The sequence below is a fragment of the Canis aureus genome, chromosome 3, assembly GCF_053574225.1.
Source record: "Canis aureus isolate CA01 chromosome 3, VMU_Caureus_v.1.0, whole genome shotgun sequence".
Lineage (NCBI taxonomy): Eukaryota > Metazoa > Chordata > Mammalia > Carnivora > Canidae > Canis > Canis aureus.
In genome coordinates this window covers 65,875,556-65,893,307 of record NC_135613.1, presented here as the reverse complement: position 1 = coordinate 65,893,307, position 17,752 = coordinate 65,875,556, and the positions used below count along the sequence as shown (strand labels likewise).

The 17,752-nt window shown below is 38.7% G+C and overlaps 1 pseudogene; it reads right to left on the bottom strand.

Moving 5' to 3' along the window:
* Nucleotides 1–6,115: 6,115 nt before the first annotated feature.
* Nucleotides 6,116–17,752, bottom strand: part of LOC144304645 (52 kDa repressor of the inhibitor of the protein kinase pseudogene) — a 60,595-nt pseudogene continuing 48,958 nt past the window's right edge.

Sequence of the window (17,752 nt, the reverse complement as noted above, 5' to 3'; positions counted from 1 at the left end):
GTCTCACACTGCAGGGATTCTACACCTCAGTAGAAATGGAGGCAGGAAGAATGCTGGTCTGATGCCCTCTTATAATAAGTAGCAATTGGGACCAGCCTCAAACAAACATCCCTATACATAGTCTTTGAAGGGAACAGAGCATGTAGAAATTTTTCAAAGTGATTTTACCATGGACGGTGATGAGGGTGGGAGGGGATTGTAGAGGGCATGAATATTTACCAAATTCCAAGCATTTTGCATTGGCTTCCTTTTAATTTCTACAACAGCCGTTTGACCCAGGTTTGGCTATTACCATTCCTATGGAGGAACTGGGTTTTATCTTGTCCAGAGCACACACTCGGTTATAACTAGATAGATCTGAACTGAAATGCTTAACTACCTGGCTTCAGAGCCCACAATCATCCATTACACCAGGGACAGAAGTCACCACCTCTAAATCCTACCAGGGACCACGAAGAGAAAATACATGTATCATATATAAAAGAATGAAAATGGCTGACCAAGCAAAACAAAATCTCATGATCTTGAACTGGGTTTGGACCATGAGCCCCTGGTTTGCTGATTTAGACCAATGTCAGTGCAGCAGATTTGAAGGCCGACAACCAGGTACAGATCTAGTTCAGCCACCTTTAATTCTGAAAATTGTGATGAATCATTTAATTTCTGTGTGTCTCAGTTTCTACTTCTATAACATGGGGATAACAAACTTCTACTTTATGATTTCAAAACATATATAGAAATTTCCTGGCACAGAGAAGTCATTAGCCCATGTACATATTCTCCCGTGTACAGTGGGCTTTTAGTCTTGTCCTTTTTCTGTTTTTTAAAACTCCCTCTCTATTCCTAATGATTTTATAGCATAGAAAGCAGAAGAATATGACGGGAACATCCATAGTACATAGGGTTCTACATAGATCTGGCAGGTTATTTGAAATTATGGAGGTATGGAGGGTGGGTGACATAAAGCAACCTTTGCCTGACTCCAATAAGGAATGAAGAGAAATACCATGTGGAAAAGGAGATATGGCCTCTGTACACTCAGGTCTAATGGGCTAGTGAGAAAGGTTAGCATAGATCATTCTTTGTCTCTAATGCTATTTTATCATTGGAAATACAGGTATATTTTCTTTCAAGTAAGTTTATGATCATTATTAACATCAAGAAACTACTAATCAAAAAAGGACAGATAGTCCAACAGACAGTCTTCTATTATTTTTGTATCACAGAACACATTTTTGCATGATTGTGTTGATTTACAAAAATCTTCCAAGTGTTTCTTAAAACCCACATAGGAATGATATCATATGGTATTTGTCTTTCTCTGACTTATTTCACTTCACATAACACTCTCTAGCTCCACCCATGTCATAGTAAATGGGAAGATTTCTTTCTTTCTTTTTTTTTTAAGTGGGAAGATTTCATTCTTTTTTATGGCTGAGTAATATTCCATTGTGTGTATGTGTATACATAAATATATATCTTTTTAAAAGTTTTTATTTTACTTATAGTTAGTTGACATGCAGTAATAGTAGTTTCAGGTGTACATATAGTGATTCAATACTTCCATACAATACGCAGTATTCATCACAAGTGCCCTCTTTCATCCCCATCACCTATTTCACCCATCCCCCCTCTCCCCACCTCCCCTCTGGTCACCACCAGTTTGTTCCCTAGTTAAGAGTCTGTTTCTTAGTTGTCTCTCTTTTTCCTTCCCTTTGCTCAATTTGTTTTGTTTCTTAAATTCCACATATGAGTGAAATCATATGGTATTTGCCTTCCTTAGACTGACTTATTTCATTTAGCATAATACTCTCTAGCTCCATCCACATCACTGCAAATGGCAAGATTTCAATCTTTGTTATGATATATTGGATTGTGTTAAATAATATTTCATTGTGTATATATGCATATACCATACCTGCTTTATCCTTCCATCAGTCAATGGGCACTTGGACTGTTTCCACAATTTGGCTATTGTAGATAATGCTGCTATAAACACCAGGGTGCATGTATCTCTTTGATTTAGTATTTTTGTATTCTTTGGGTAAATATCCAGTAGTATAATTACTGGATCATAGGGTAATTCTGTTTTTCCACAGTGGCTGCACCAATAGTCCAAGGGGGTTCTTTTTTCCCCATATCCTCACCAACACTTGTTTCTTGTTTTTTTTTTTTTTTTTTTTTTTAGCCATTCTGACAAATGTAAGGTGATATCTCATTGTAGTTTTTATTTGCATTACCCTGATGATGAGAGATGTTAAGCATCTTTTCATGTATTGTTGGCCATCTGGATGACTTCTTTAGAAAAATGTCTATTTATATCTTCTGTCCACTTTTAAGTGGATTATTTGGGTTTGGGTGTTGAGTTTTAGAGGTTCTTTACATATTTTGGATACTAACCCTTTATTGGATATGTCATTGCAAATATCTTCTCCCATTCCATAAGCTGCCTTTTAGCTTTGTTGACTGTTTTCTTCACTGTGCAGAAGAAGCCTTTTATTTTGGTGAAGTCTCAATAGTTTATTTCTACTTTTGTTTCCCTTGCCTCAGGAGACATATCTAGAAAGAAGTTGCTATGGCTAATGTCAACAACATTATTGCCTGTTTTCTCTAAGAAATTTATGGCTTCGGGTTTCACATTTAGGTCTTTAATCCACTAGGTCTTTAATACATTTTTGTGTATGGTGTCAAGAAAGTTGTCCCATTTCATTCTTCTGTATATTGCTGTCCAGTTTTCTCAACATCATTTGTTGAAAAGATTGTCTTTTTCTCATTGGATATTCTTTTCTGCTTTGCCAAAGATTAATTGGCCATATATTTGTAGTTCATTTCTGGGTTTTCTCTTCTGTTCCATTGATCTATGTGTCTATTTTTGTGCCAGTACCATACTGTTTCGATTACTATAGCTTTGTACTATAACAAAGTCTGGAATTGTGATACCTCTGGCTTTGTTTTTCTTTTCCAAAATTGCTTTGGCTATTTGGGGTATTTTGTGATTCCATACAAATTTCAGGATTGTTTGTCTAGCTCTGTGAAGAATGCTGTTGGTATTTTGATAGGAATTGCATTATGTATAGATTGTTTGGGGTAGTATAGACACTTAAACAGTATTTGTTCTTTCAATCCATGAGCACGGAATATCTTTCCATTTCTTTGTGTCATCTTAAATTTGTTTCATCTGTGTTTTATAGTTTTCAGAGTACAGGGCTTACCTTTTTGGTTGGATTTATTTCTAGGTATCTTGTTTTTTGGTGAAATTGTAAATGGGATTGATTCTTTAATTTCTCTTTATGCTTCTTCATTATTGGTGTATAGAAATGCAACAGATTTTTGTACACTGCTTTTATATCCTGCAACTTTCCTGGATTTATTTAACAAAAAAAAATGAGCAAAGTAAAAAGAGAGGGAGAGAGAGAGACAGAGAGAGAGAGAGAGAGAGAAAGAGAGAGAAGACAAGAAATAGACTCTTAAGTATAGAGAACAAAGTGATGGTTCCTAGAGGGGATGTAGGCAGGGAGATGGATGAAATAGGTGATGGGATAAAGGAGGGCACTTGTGATGAGCACCAGGTATTGTATGGAAGTGTTGAATCATTGTACTATATATCTGAAATTAATATAGCACTGTATGTTAAATAATTCAAATTTAAATAAAAACTTAAAAACTTTTCAAGTGTAATACTTTTAAAAAACAAAACTCACAGTTTACTTAGGTTAAAAATACTATACAAAATTTATTGTCTTCACCAAAAATAATAGCACTATTTTCTGTATCATTCCTAGACAAAGCACAAAACACTTCTTTTTGCAGGCTTTTCGGGTTTTACTTATAAACCAAGATGAGGCAGTAGATACAGACACAGAAAAAGACAGAAGAAAACAGGCAAATAAGTTGTCAGTATCCATGGCCTCTGATCTGGTCTTAATCATGAAACAGAAGTGTTCAATACCTGCCGAAAAGCATATGAAGATATAACCTCAACAAAAGAATGTAAACAGCAGCAACTAGATACAGAACAACAGCAAAAGCAGGCTGTTCCATTCAAACGTTAACTGTAACTTGTTTAAGTTCACTTGATAAAAACAAAAACCTACTCTGAAATTCTTGTTTGACAAGCTCATGTGTTTCTCTCACTGTCTGGTAGTTCCCATAAACTGTCCATTACAGACTTTTAACAACATAGTTAAAACTCCTGCTATTCTGTAGTCAGTAGTGAACCTTGTTATAATATTTTATAAAATGTATTCCTTCCTCCCATGCCTCCTCAAAATTCATTTTTTCAAAGAACTAATAACCCAACATCCAGCAACTGGATCTACAATGATAATTAATATTATGTCTAAAATGACAAGAGAGGTGCCTGGGTGGCTCAGTGGGTTAAGCATCTGCCTTTGGCTCAGGTCATGATCTCGGGGTCCTGAGATAGAGCCCCAGTCAGGCTCCCTGCTCAGTGGGAAGTCTGCTTCTCCCTCTCCCTCTGTTCCTCCCCCCTATATTTATGCTCTGTCTCTGGCTTTCTCTCTCTCAAATAAATAAATAAAATCTTTAAAACAATTTAAAAAAATAAAAAATAAAATGACAAACTAAAACAATCCCAAAGTGCCATTAGCAGAGATCTCACAGAAGTGTAATGTGGCACCGTTAATGCTATCTTCTGGAAAAACAGTTAGGTTTTCAAAGTCGGAGAGTTCAAACAAGGGCCATTAAAGGGAGATTATCAATAGCCAATGGCCCCAATGAGAGGCCTAAGGTCAAGAAATTCAGTTATTAAAGGGCCTTCATATACTTACAGCTTTTCTGGAAGCTGTTTTGAAATTTCTTTCATATTTTTTCAAGTATCAGATATAAGAGAAAGCCTATGTTTAAAGTCTCTTACGTAGTTTCAATGGCTCCTGAGTTACAGAAGCTCTGACTTAGTTGTACTGAGTTTGATATATGTGCCCACCATTATTAAATTCAGATCATGTTTTACATCAAAACTATGTTAAGCAAAGCCAAGTTACCTCACCTTTGTCCTGTCAAATTGTTCTTCAGGAAAGCTTTGAGACACTTCACCTTATTTTCACAGCATTCATTCTTAACCCTCGTCATAGAAATACATACGACCTTACGTAATGCCCAGATGTTGGGAAAAAGAGTTGATGTCTGGCAGATGGAGAACTTCATAAATGGTGGATGGAAGCTCTGTATCTTCCCCTCCATGTCCCTACTTGATTTTTCAACAATGCAGCTGAGCTAAGAGAGCAGGCCAGGATTGGGTAAGGCACTTCCGTATGCGTCAGCATTTTGCTCCTCCTTTGTATTAAATATGATCTTTCCCATGACTGAGAGTGCCTGGGATAAGGATTTAAAAGCTCTCAGGTCCTGTTCTGAGACTATATCTCTCAGTTCCTAAATAGTTTGTTCCACTGTTGGAACTCTTAAGAGCTTCCTTAGGAACTCTCAGACATTAGTTGAGATTCCAGGTTGCTTTGCTGGCCTCTATGGACATTCTCATCTGAATACCAAGGTTGAGTGCCAAATTTGTGGCTTCTGCAAACTGAAATTTATGGTAAACTTCAATATGTTTCATCAATTCATTTAGTGAACAAAGCACTGCAGTCAAAGGACTGGCTGTAAAGAAGACATCAGAGGTCTGCCCTTGGAGATTTTTCCCAAAGGCTCTTGTAAAAGGTAGAATATGTTCAAGAACAACAATGGTAACAATGAAATCAAAATCTTATACTTCACTACAGAGCACCGATGCCTGGACAGCTATAGTTATTCTATCTAATATTTGTGTCACTATGCTATCTAAACATAAAACAAGTGCTTGTAGAAGGTCTGCTAAAATTTCAAAAGCATCATTCCTGCTGTCCACTGAGGAGGACCAATTTCCTTTTGTTCTTTACCCCTTTCTTCACAGTTCTGAAAGAGGACAGAAATTACAGTGCCATGCTCTAAAAGTGGTGACTGATGGGGGAAAAAAACGAACTTTGTCAATTGTTCCTAATGCAATGCAACAGATATTCCCATAACAGATGCTGCTTTTGCCAAACAAGTATTTAAGGCACAGGAAAAACAGAGTATGTAAATAGCTTGGGAGTATTTCTCTAGAAGTCTATAGGCCATAACTTCAATTTTGGAAGAAAATCCACCGGACACCATGTAAGCCTGGTAATGACAATACTTCATGTTTAATCCCCACTTCTCAGTTATCACAGCGTGAAATGGCAAAGCTGAAATTTCTGCATCGGCATCATAAGGTAGGAAGCCCACAGATTCAGGTTATGGATTTGTCCACAAACCTCACCAACACAGGCTCTTCCTCTGCTGTGTGTCTACTATGTGGTCAGTGATAATGGAAATAAATGGAGGGTCTCTCATTTCCCTGAGGGTTTCTTCCTGAATGCAGCTCTCACAGGTGTCTGGCACCTGTGTCTGCTCTTTACTGCCATGGTCTCAAAGAGCTGCTTTAGCACCTCTTCACCTGAATCCATCCGGCACTCCAGCAGTGCTTGAAAGTTATCAGGAGTAGACAACTTCTGGGATTTCTTCAGCCTCATGTCCATCCAGAGGTAGGTAAGCTTTGGTTTCCCATAAGAAGCAATATTTCAAATAAAGATTTTGAGTATTCTTTGTTTTTCTTCTCTTCAAGCATTAAAGGTAATGTCTTCATCCTGTACTTGGCCCCTTTCTTCTGCACTAGGGTTTTGAGCATTACTGTTCTTTCTTTGTTTTTGTTCCTATTTAGTTCCACCATTTTTTTTTTTTCTGTTTCAGTATCCTGATTTATTCTTCACCCAATTCTTTTGTTTTCTGTGTCTACTCTGTGGATTGTTCAGATGTCTGTCTGGTAAGATCCAATACCTCTGGTATTGCATTATCTTAAAGAACCATCCTATGGGATGCCTGGGTGGCTCAGTCAGTTAAATGACCTGACTCTTGACCTGACTCACGATCTCAGGGTCGTGACACTGAGCCCCAAGTCTGGCTTTCCCCTCAGTAGGGAGTCTTCTTGAGATTCTCTCTCTCTCCCTCTTCCTTTCCCCCTCCCCCAAACTAATAAATAAAGCTTGAAGAACTGTCTCGTAAGGACTAGATTTACAGATAATAGAGGTCTCAAAGTATTTGGCATATCATCTATAATGTTTATTTACTTGATCAGTCATTTTACTTTCTAAGTTTGCTCTCGTTACAATCATCCACCCACTTCTGACATCTGGCAGGGTTCTGCGGGAATGTGAGGAAGGGCAGGTCTAACTGCCACCCCCAAGTGTGTGTGGAAGACCTGAGCCAGCCCTCTCTTCCCCACATCCTCTGAGCAGCCCACCTGCCTGTCTTCAGCTCAGCAGGTGCCTTGAGTATAATGTTTTTATTCTTAGGAATTTGATTAGACAATCCAAAGAAACTGACTTTTCTCCTTCTTTAACGAGAGGAAAAAAGTGAACTCTTGGGATTATGACAGTATCAGATCTCATAAAAACACCTCTTGCTCTTAGATTGAACTTTCCAGCAAGGACATTGAAACATAATACACTGTAATCCATTATTTAAATCAAGTATTATGTCAACAGGAGCTCATTTGTTTCTCAGAACATTAACACAATTCAAAATTATCTCCACATCTGTCATTCTTTGCTAACAATAGCAAGTTGCCTATTAGTTCTCCACAGCATCTAGGAATTAATTCACTAGAAGCAGAACCCAAGAAGAATTTAAGAAGGCTAATGTCCTTCCCAGACCCATAGTAAATTGCAACTTCAATAGTGACAAGCTAAGAACCCTCTTTAGCTGCACTGTACATATGAGAGAGAGACACAGACAGAAGCAGTGTGTGAAGCCTACTGACCTAATGACCTGGGCATACCTCTATTATAACTTTTATCACAGTCCTCAACTTATTTTCCTATGAGTACAACTTTGTCATTGGATGGCAAGGCCCTGGAAGGCAGGCATCATGTTCAAATTCTCTCTCTACTGTCTAGAACAGATGTATCATAATTAAAAGCCTCATACATACTCACTTCCATTAATAGCTTTTAGCCTCCTTCCAAAAGTTGTGCACACAGAGAACTGAGAAGATGGATTTGAGTTTTGCTTTTTCCATGTCCTCTGGTTCATCTTTCTGTGGAGGTGATGATGAGGATCAAAATGGTCAAAGGAAGAAGCAGTAGCAGTAATCAGAGGCAGAGCTCCCAAAGGTAAGGTGTGTGTACTTTCTCACACATCCCTACTCCAAAGTGCAGACTAGGGAAAGAGGGAGAGACAAGGAAGATATCAATAGAAAGGAGATAGAGGACAAATACTCAGGGGACAACTACTATAAAATGCAGCATTTGCAAACATGATCCTACTTAATCCTTGGCACATCACTACGGGATAGAGAATTAGCTCCATTTTATAGAGGAAGAAAATGAAAGGTTAAATAATTTGTCCAAGGCCATGTAACTACTAAGTGATGAAGCCAGAACCCAAGTCTGCCTGTCTGAAAAGCCTGCTCCTTCCATTAATCCAACGTGTCTCTTTGGAAGATACTACATACAAAGCCACCACTCTTGTGGGTATATCCCTCCATTGGCTACGCCTCTTGGCCTCAGCAGTGACTACACAGGTCTGGGTCCCCTGAGCCCTAAAGCCAGAAGGTTCAGGTTTTGGAAAGGGCAAAGCTGCTATGGCTTAGGCATTCCTGAGGACCCACAGAGTTAACTTGCTCTTTGCTGAGATTATGACTGCTTTGTTTTCAATGAGCAGTGGGTGGGTGAGCTATAGTGAGCTTTATATGATGCACCAAGTTCCTATTGTTTGTTTCTATACCAATAAAATGTGTTACATGCTCTACCAAGCCTTTTGTAATTAACATGTGTTTATCTGCAAGCCAATTGTCAAAAACTCACAAAGAATTTACTTCCACCTCTTTCTTCCAGCCAGGGCTTTGGCTCTATCTGGGATGTCAAGTGGGACCATACTAGAGCCTGAGATTTTCTTCTGACATAGCCCATCCTCTCTAAAGAGTTGGCAACAGAAGCTGTCCTCAGAAGATTTACAGCCTAGAACTGGAGGCCTGCCTACTCCTGGCTTGTTTCATGTGAATAAAACCCCAAACACCACCTAACAGAGGGAATGGGATCCCTAAGAATTCAGAGGTAACTCCTGGAAGTGGTCTGCCTAGAGCTTACTTTCCTACTACACCTCCTCTTACAAGAAGCCTCAATAATCTCATTAAGGTAATCAGTTCTCTCAACCATTTTTTAACATTGCTGTTCTATGGGCTGCACAGTAATCACAGAGAGTAGAATTGGCACCAGCGAGCAGAATAATTCTGCTATAAGAATAATTCTGATTGAACGTAAGACCAAACTTTCAAATAACTATTGATGAATGGGGAAGTAGCAAACTGGACGAGATCTGAGATTGAACTCCAATAACTTCTAAAGTCAAAGTTACAATTCCATGATTTCAGATTTTCAAATGTAATCAGTTAGCTGGCAGCACCTATGGAGAGGAGATATGGGAGAGCTAAGTTTTATTGAAATCTTCCAGGCTGGAGGACTGTGACCTAGTGGCTCCCTTGGTACAGAATCCTGTTAAGTCCAGCATGGTCCTGAGTGCCTGAAAAAAGGTCTGCAGGATGTCAGAATCCAAATAGGCTTCAAGAGGGAACAGCTTTTGAGAGAAGGAGGTCAGCGAAGAATCGGTTACCTTGAGCTCAGTCCTGATTCTCTAAATCAGAAAGACAAGCCCATCCCACCACCACTCCCCACAAATAACAAATCTTTAATGGTAGAATCACCATTTTTATGCCCTTAAAGCCAGAGCTGAAGCTGACTTAAAATCAGAAGCTTGTAGAACAAAGATGAGGGTTGGGGGGAAGTTAGGAATGAGCAGACTGTGCGGTGAAGGTATGGAGATGCCAGCTCTCGCTGAATCTCCTGGGCGCTGGATTCCCACTGCAGGGCCTACATGCTGTGCCCACTCAATGGCGGAGATAATGACCACCTCCACCTTGACTCTACTGGGCGTCAGTCCTACTGAATGTCTGTCTGCAGAGGTGCTAATACCTGATCAGACTCTCTTCTTCTCTTCCTCCCCAGCTCCCCAGCTCCCAGGCACCACTGATCTCAGTGTGGGAAAGTATGGATACTTCATAGAAGGCTTTCAATGTCTAAATGCCAAGTCTACTTTCCCTGCCACTTGATTTCTCTGCCTCCTTTTTGATTTACCATGACACTGTGGCATTCATTCTGTCTGACCTGCAGAAACAACAGGATGCTTTATAAAAGGCACTGGCAAATCTGGGTCTGAACTCTGTCCCTGCCACTTAACCAACTATTCAGTCATGGATTTATTTTTTAAGCTCTCTGAAACTCAACCTCAATTTGTTCATCTGTGAAATGGGAATCATAATAGTTCCCTGAAAGGACTCAGAATCAGGATCACTGAGGATTTCAGGGTGAGAGTTATATGATACCCAGACATGCTCAACAAATGTTTCTCTCTGCCTCCTTCTTCCTTCTGCGCCCCCTTAGACTACACCGTGTCCTTTAAGAAGCCAGATTCGCTCTCTGACAGTATGTGACACTTTAAAAATAGAATACATTTTCAATGATGGTTATGTGATCTATATAGAATAAAGCACCTCCTGCCAACTAAATAAATAGAGGAGAGCATGTACTCATTCCTGTTCTAATTTAATCTGTCTGAGTGCCTGGAGGTCTTTGTGAGGTAAATATTGTTTTCACTCTGACCTTGGTGCAGCGTTCCCATTGAATTTGTCTCAGTTTGTCCTTTTGATGTCAGGCTGATGCCTTTCTAATAGATTGAAAGCACTTTGTTGAGAACAGAGATTACTGAGATCTAATAATCAGTAAATACCTGTCCACCCTGGATGATCAAAAAGTGGGATGTTCTGGGGAACTTGCTGTTCTGCCTAATAAAGAGATAGCACGTGTGCCTGAATTACCAATTTTCAAAGAAGAGAACCCATCAAGACACAAGACCAGCATGGAACACGAGATTTTTGGTGATTTGGGAGCCCCCTTGGAGGCTGGAAGGGACATGGAGCACACGGAGAGGAGGTAACAACTCAGGCCAGCAAAAGAGAGTGAGCAGAGCTATGCTCTCATGTGCTCTGGATATTTTCTAGAGCATCTTTGATTCTAATGTATTTACTTGTTTCTTCTATGTGAAGATTTAGAGTAAACATTTGTTCTAGGCTTTCCTCCATGAAATAGAAAAACAAGTATTTACAATTAATGCTTAATTGAACAATTCAGTGAAAAACAACTACTCATATCCAGTGGGTCACTGATTAATGGGTCAGTACAGGTCAGACCTTCCCACTCTCTGGCTCCATATGGATACATCTAGATATTCAGGAACTAATGTGCTGCCTTGATTTCCGGATAACTTATTTTCCTTATAAGTCATTTTTTTTTCTTTTTCATTTCAAAGCAAATGTGTATTCATTGTAAAACATTAAAAAAATACAGCCAAGAAAAACAAGAAAAAGAACAGTATCTGTCGTTTACCATTTGGAGATGACTATTAATACTTTGAGAGGTTTTTTTTTCTAGGCATAAATAAAGATATATGTTTAAAAAATAGGTTCATGAAATATAAACTGCAATGGTGTCTACTTTTTGCCTCTCAAAAAATAAATATGTCACAATCATCTTTCTATGTTAATATTCTTCTTCAGCATACAATTTTTTTAATTTTTAAAAATATTTTATTTATTCCTTTGAGAGAGAGAGCATGAGCAGAGGGAGAAGGAGAAGCAGACTCCTTGCTGAGCAGAAAGTCAGACAAGGGGCTGTATCCCAGGACCCTTACATCATGACCTGAGCGGAAGGCAGATGGTTCACTGACTGAGTCACCCAAGCGCCCCCTCAGTATACATTTTAATGAATGCAAACAATTCCATGTATCCTAAACCATAGTTTATTCTGAAATCTAGCCTCATAAGCAAGCCTATAACTTAAAATGGGGGGAAATCACTCTATAAATCTTTGCCTACATCCAACTTTATTCCCACTGCATCATTTCTTTGGAGTGGAATTGAAGCACCAAGGTCAATTTAAAAAAACTTATATTGTCAAACTATTTTTCAAAGATTTAAACCAAAGGATACACTCCACTGCTGTTTATATGTCTATCCCCAAAAACTCATGACATTCTTGATGTCAGGGATTGTGTCATTCATTTTTGTATCCAACATCTTTATGTTTTTGGACATTAAGTCACTGAAGTATTTGTTGAATGAATGATTCGATGACTCATCGTTTAAATAAATGTATAGCACAAGTTTGCATAACATCTCTGGAGTTCAGCTGTCTCTTTTGCACAATGAGAATTTTAGGTTATATGCTAACATTCTGTGATTTCACATCTCTTGTATGAAAAGCAATGACCTAGATACCCTAGGAGAGATTAGCCATATACACAATCCATAACCATAGCTATGGAACCTGTATATACATATATATACGTGTGTGTGTATATATATATATAATATGTAAGCCAATTATAATTGTATAGAAACATACACAGATGTGCTAAATATTCAGAGAGAATAAGGCTAGATGACACGACAGGATATTCCAGGAAGATAATGCTCAGGTAAGCACAGACCACCAGCTTTCTATCTGAAGAAAAAAAGTTTTTCCTACTCTGGATTTTGTGTCTTATTGATATCTAAAAAACAAGAGGTAGAACTATCTTGAGATTCAGTTTCCTTAGGCAATTTCACCTAGGACAAGCAAGCTTATCCTACTAGATTTTAGGAACTTTTCAATCACTTTTAAATTACCCAAGGTAAGATTATATCTGTTGACTTTCACACTCCTAGACATCCTGGTTTATTGGCAGTAAATGTCTATAGACCTCTAAACCATCCGTGTAGCAATCATGCCTATCTTCTATAACATGTTCTTCTCCAGGTCTCCCTGCTTCACAGAAGTATTTGGTTCCCACTATCATCCAATTTATTACTTACTTAATTTGTGGTTATTTATTGAAAATCTATAATGTGCCTTTTAATGTACTAGGGGGAAATGAGGCAATGTGGTATACACTACAATGACAAGCATAAACATGATCTGCTAGTCACAAGGAGGAGGTTAGCACTTCCTTCTGGAGCCAGAGAAAGTCTCACAGAAGAGGATTCTTGAAGATGATACTCAAGGTGATTCTGGAAGAATGAGCTCAAGCTTGCCAGATAGATGGAACTGTGTGGGTGACAGTAGAGAACAAGATTCAAGCAGAGATAAAGCACAAATGTCACAGAAAAGTGACAGAGAATGGCTGCCTTTTAATCTCCCCCAACTTATGGCTCTTTCCACACCACTCCCACAGTTCACCTCATGCAGGATCATCTGGGGGCCATCTGGTCATCCTGATTCAGTCACCTTTGACCACCTACTTCATCCTAAAGGCCTTCAGTCTCCTTCTCTGGGCGAAGCCTACAAGATCCAGCCTCTACAATACTCACTGGGTCTCAAAGTTGTAGCCACCTTACTCTTTGGGTTTAAGAACTTCTCTCTTCCTGGAAAAGAGGCACTGCTACAGCAGTGTGAATCACCATTATCCTCAGAGAATTCCTTCTAGGCTCTGAAGCCACGTTTCCAAATGAGTATCTTTGCCTGGGTTTGGTAATGAGGACAATGCTGGCTTCACAAATTAAGTTTGGAAGTGTTTGCTCTTCTATAACTTTTTGGAAAAGTTTGAGAAGGACTGGAATTATTTTTTTAAATGTTTGGTAGAATTCATCATTGAAGCCGTCTGGTCCTGGACTTTCCTTTGTTGTGTGGTTTTTGATTATTGATTCAATCCCCTTACTTATTATGATCTGCTTAAGTTTTCTTTCTTTTTTTTTTCATTTATCTTTGTAAGTTGCATGTTTCTATGAAGGCGTTCATTTCTTTGAGACTATTCAATGTGTTGGTACATAATTGTTCATTAAGTAGTCTCCTCATTTTTATTTCTGTGGCATCAGTTTTAATGTCACTTCTTTCATTCCTGAATTTATTTGCATCTTGTTTTTTCCTTGTTATTCTAGACATTTGTTGATTTTGTTCATCTTTTCAAAAACTAACTCTTACTTTTGTTGATTTTTCCACCTTTTTTTTTTTTTTACTATTCTCTGTTTCATTTATTTCTGCTCTAATCTTTAATTTTCCTTTCTTCTGCCAAACTTAGGGTTAGTTTGTTCTTTATTTCTTTGCTCTGTGAAGTTGGTTGCATACTTGAGATCTTTCTTCCTTCTTTTAATATTCGTATTTGTCACTCTAAATGTTCCACTTAATTCTGCCTTAGCTCCCTCCTATAAATTTCAGTATGTTATGTTTCCATTTTCATTGTCTCAAGATAGTTTCTGTTTTCCTTTTTGATTTCTTCTTTGACCTAATGATTGTTCAAGAATGTGTTGCTTTATTTCCACCTATTTGTGGATTTTCTCATTTTTCTTCCATTACTGATACTTAGTGTCATTCTACTTTGCTCAGAAGCGATACCTGGTATGATTTCAACCATCCTAAATATGTTAAGATCTTTTTGCAGCCAGCATGACCTATACTAGAGACCATCACATGTGCACCTTTCCTGCTGCTCTTAGGTGGAATGTTCTGTATGTGCCCACTAGGCCCATTTGATCTACTATTTCCTTATTGGTAGTCTATCTGATATTCTAGCCATTGTTGAAAGTGGGATATGGAATTCTACTATTATTATACTGACGTCTATTTCTGTCTTCAGTTCTGTCAGTGTTTGCTCTGTATATCTAAATGCTCTGATGTTGGGTATACATCACCCTCATCTGTGCTGCTGCTCCATGCTAAGGCCCCAAAGAATGAGTAATCTTGTACTTTTCTTTCTGTGGTTTGTTTAAAATATGTTTAAATGTACTACTGTCCTTTACTTATCAGCAAGTTGGAGCAAATGAGCATAGAATCAAAGTCTGGGGTAAGGGAGGAAGTTGAAAGGAAGAACAAAGGAATTATCTACACCAAGAAAACTTGTACAGAAAGCTGAGAAGCACGCTTATGCCCTTGGGTACGTAAAGAGGGTGGGGGGAGGGAGCTAAGTGGCAGCCAGCCTTGCTAAACCTTGCCAGAGTTTGGAAGTGACAGAAAGACATAAAACTCTAAATCTCCGCATTTAAAGGAATCTTAATTGTCACAAAATACAACATTTCTCATTGCAAGAGAAACACTATCTGGCCATTTGTATAAGTGTTCCCTGACTAGAATCTCTCCCAGAACACTAGGAGAAAAAAAAAGAGTGAAACCAATCTGAAGAAGTTTTGTTCTTCCTCGAAGATGTATTGAAAGGCTCCTACCTGAGAGGGAAGATGAGAAGAGGAGGAACGAAAGATAAAAATGGATGCTCCAAAGCAGTGACATTTAGCAAAGTGATTAGGCAGTGACATTAAACAAGCTCCCAGGCCATTTCCAAATGATTTCTATGAGCACCTGTGCTGCTCGGGAAAGCCAGGTTTGAGGTGGGGGAAAAAACAGAGAGTCTTAATTAAAACCTGAGGGTACTTGCAATAGAAAGTTCAGGAGAGAATTGCTTGTTTTTTTCATCAGTATGACTTTTTCTTCTTTAAGGTTTCCTTTTTACCCTAAGGAGCACAATGAAGAAAAAATATTCGGCCAGAATAAGTAGAAGGTATGGATAGGAGAAGGACGTTAATGGTGCTTTCTATAGGAAATCATCTTCCTTTGACTTTTGCCTCTTCCCCTCCCCACCAGGCAGACCCATCAGAGTGAGGACTGTTTTTTATCACAGTGACATAATTAGTCTCATTGAGTTTATCAAATCCCTCTTTGTCCAAAATCAGTGTTCAGAAAACGAATGGTATCTGCAAGATCTAGCCAGAGTGAAAGCTCCCTAGCAAATAATATGTGGTTAGCAAAAATCCCATATACCCTTTCTTTTATCATCACCACTGTCTTCTTGCATCTGCTTCTTGCTGCTGGTTGCTTTCTGATTTCTCTGGTACCCAGTCGGCTCTATCCAGGATTCTGGATGTGTTCCTGCTTCTCATCCCCTGGCTATTATATTACTTTGGGAGGAAGTCTCTGCCATCTTCAACATATGGCTTTCAAGATAGCTCTAAACATCCAAATCCAGTTGGCAAATATGTGGTAAGTTTTCATGGGTCTAGTACAAAGTGACGAACATCATTTACTACTGTGTTCCAATGGCCAGTTACATGGCCAAAGTTTACTACTGCAAGGGAGGTGAGAAAAGTCTAGCTGTGAGCCCAGGAGAAAAAGGAAATGGATTTGGTGAACAGCTATCCAGACTCTACCACATTATTTCTTCCAGTTTTCAGCCTAGCTCTCCCCTTGATTTTTACTTTCTGATCCCTTTATGGGATAATTTGGCCAAGTTCTGTTATTTGAAACAACTTCTGATAGATTAAGCCTGATCTGGATGATAAGCTCCAATTTCTGGACTCATCTTTGTCAAGTGCCACATGCAACATAAGAGGTAGGATCTCCTAGAATCTACAGAACAAGTGGTAAGGGAAAGGAGGAATCAGAGTGAGTGGTGGGTAGAGTAGGCCTGGGATCCTCACAGGACAATCTGCCCAAGAGAGTACCCCAACCCTTCAGAGTTCCAGAGGAATGGATGGGTCATTCTCTGAGCATCCAAGCATCAAACATAAGGAAAGCTTCAGTATGTAGAGGCAAGACAGCTCAGGGCCTGTGTTTTGGTTGAAAACTCATGTTTGGTTGCAACCCATGTGCACTTTCTAATCCCAGGTTCTAGAGCAGTTGAAAACAAGACTGTCGTCAGTAATTTCTGCCAAGAATTTTGAGTCATTTACCTTAATCTGTCAGCAAGGAGATGAGAAAAACTTTGCTCCTTACATTTATTTAATCAACCAAAACCACTGTATTTTTATAGAGATAGTTTTAATGCGAATTACCCAAATTGTTCAGCACCATTAGACCTCTCCTGGCCTAAGACCATATTCAGCATGATTCTTAGAGTAAGAGTGGAATTTTGCAAAGTGTTCTCTTCACTTAGAGCATTCTCTTCTCTCCAACTGGACTGTGGGATTTTTTTTTTTAGTGTTAGAACCACTGACATTCTGGGCCAGATAATGTCTTACTGTGGGGAGGGAGATGTCTTGTGTGGTGTGGGGTTTGTAGCAGCAGCATCCTAAACCTCTACCTGTTAGACGCCAGTAGTAATCTCTCCCTCTCCAAGTTATAGCAATAAAAAATATCTGCAGACATTCCTGAGTGTCTGCTGGGGGTGGGGTGGGGGGAACAAAATTATCTCCAGCCAAAAACCACTGAATTGGAGAGAAGTAAAGCCTGAGACTTTCTAGAATAAGAAATTTCAAAAACATGTATTTTCCTGGCCTAATACAAAAGTAAGTACTTATTTACAGGCCCCAGTATAGTATGCACTCATTAACATATTTATTTATGATTTGTTAATTGGTTGATTAATCATTTGTTTAAAGTTCAATAAAATTAAGGAATATAAATGTATGGATGAACTGGTCATGAGAGGAATGGCAGCACAGTGTAAAAAACAGAAGATCCTAAGAATTCAAGAATCAGAGAACTGATGTACAACATAAATACCCATGTTTGCCGAGCATGATGTTTTACCTAAAAATATGCATTGTTTCACTTATTTCTTGTAGCTACCCTTCCAAGTACATTATAAGTAATTAATAAGTATCATCAATTACAGTAATATCATTTATGGAAGATAATATCCCAACTTTCAAATAAGGGAGTTGAAG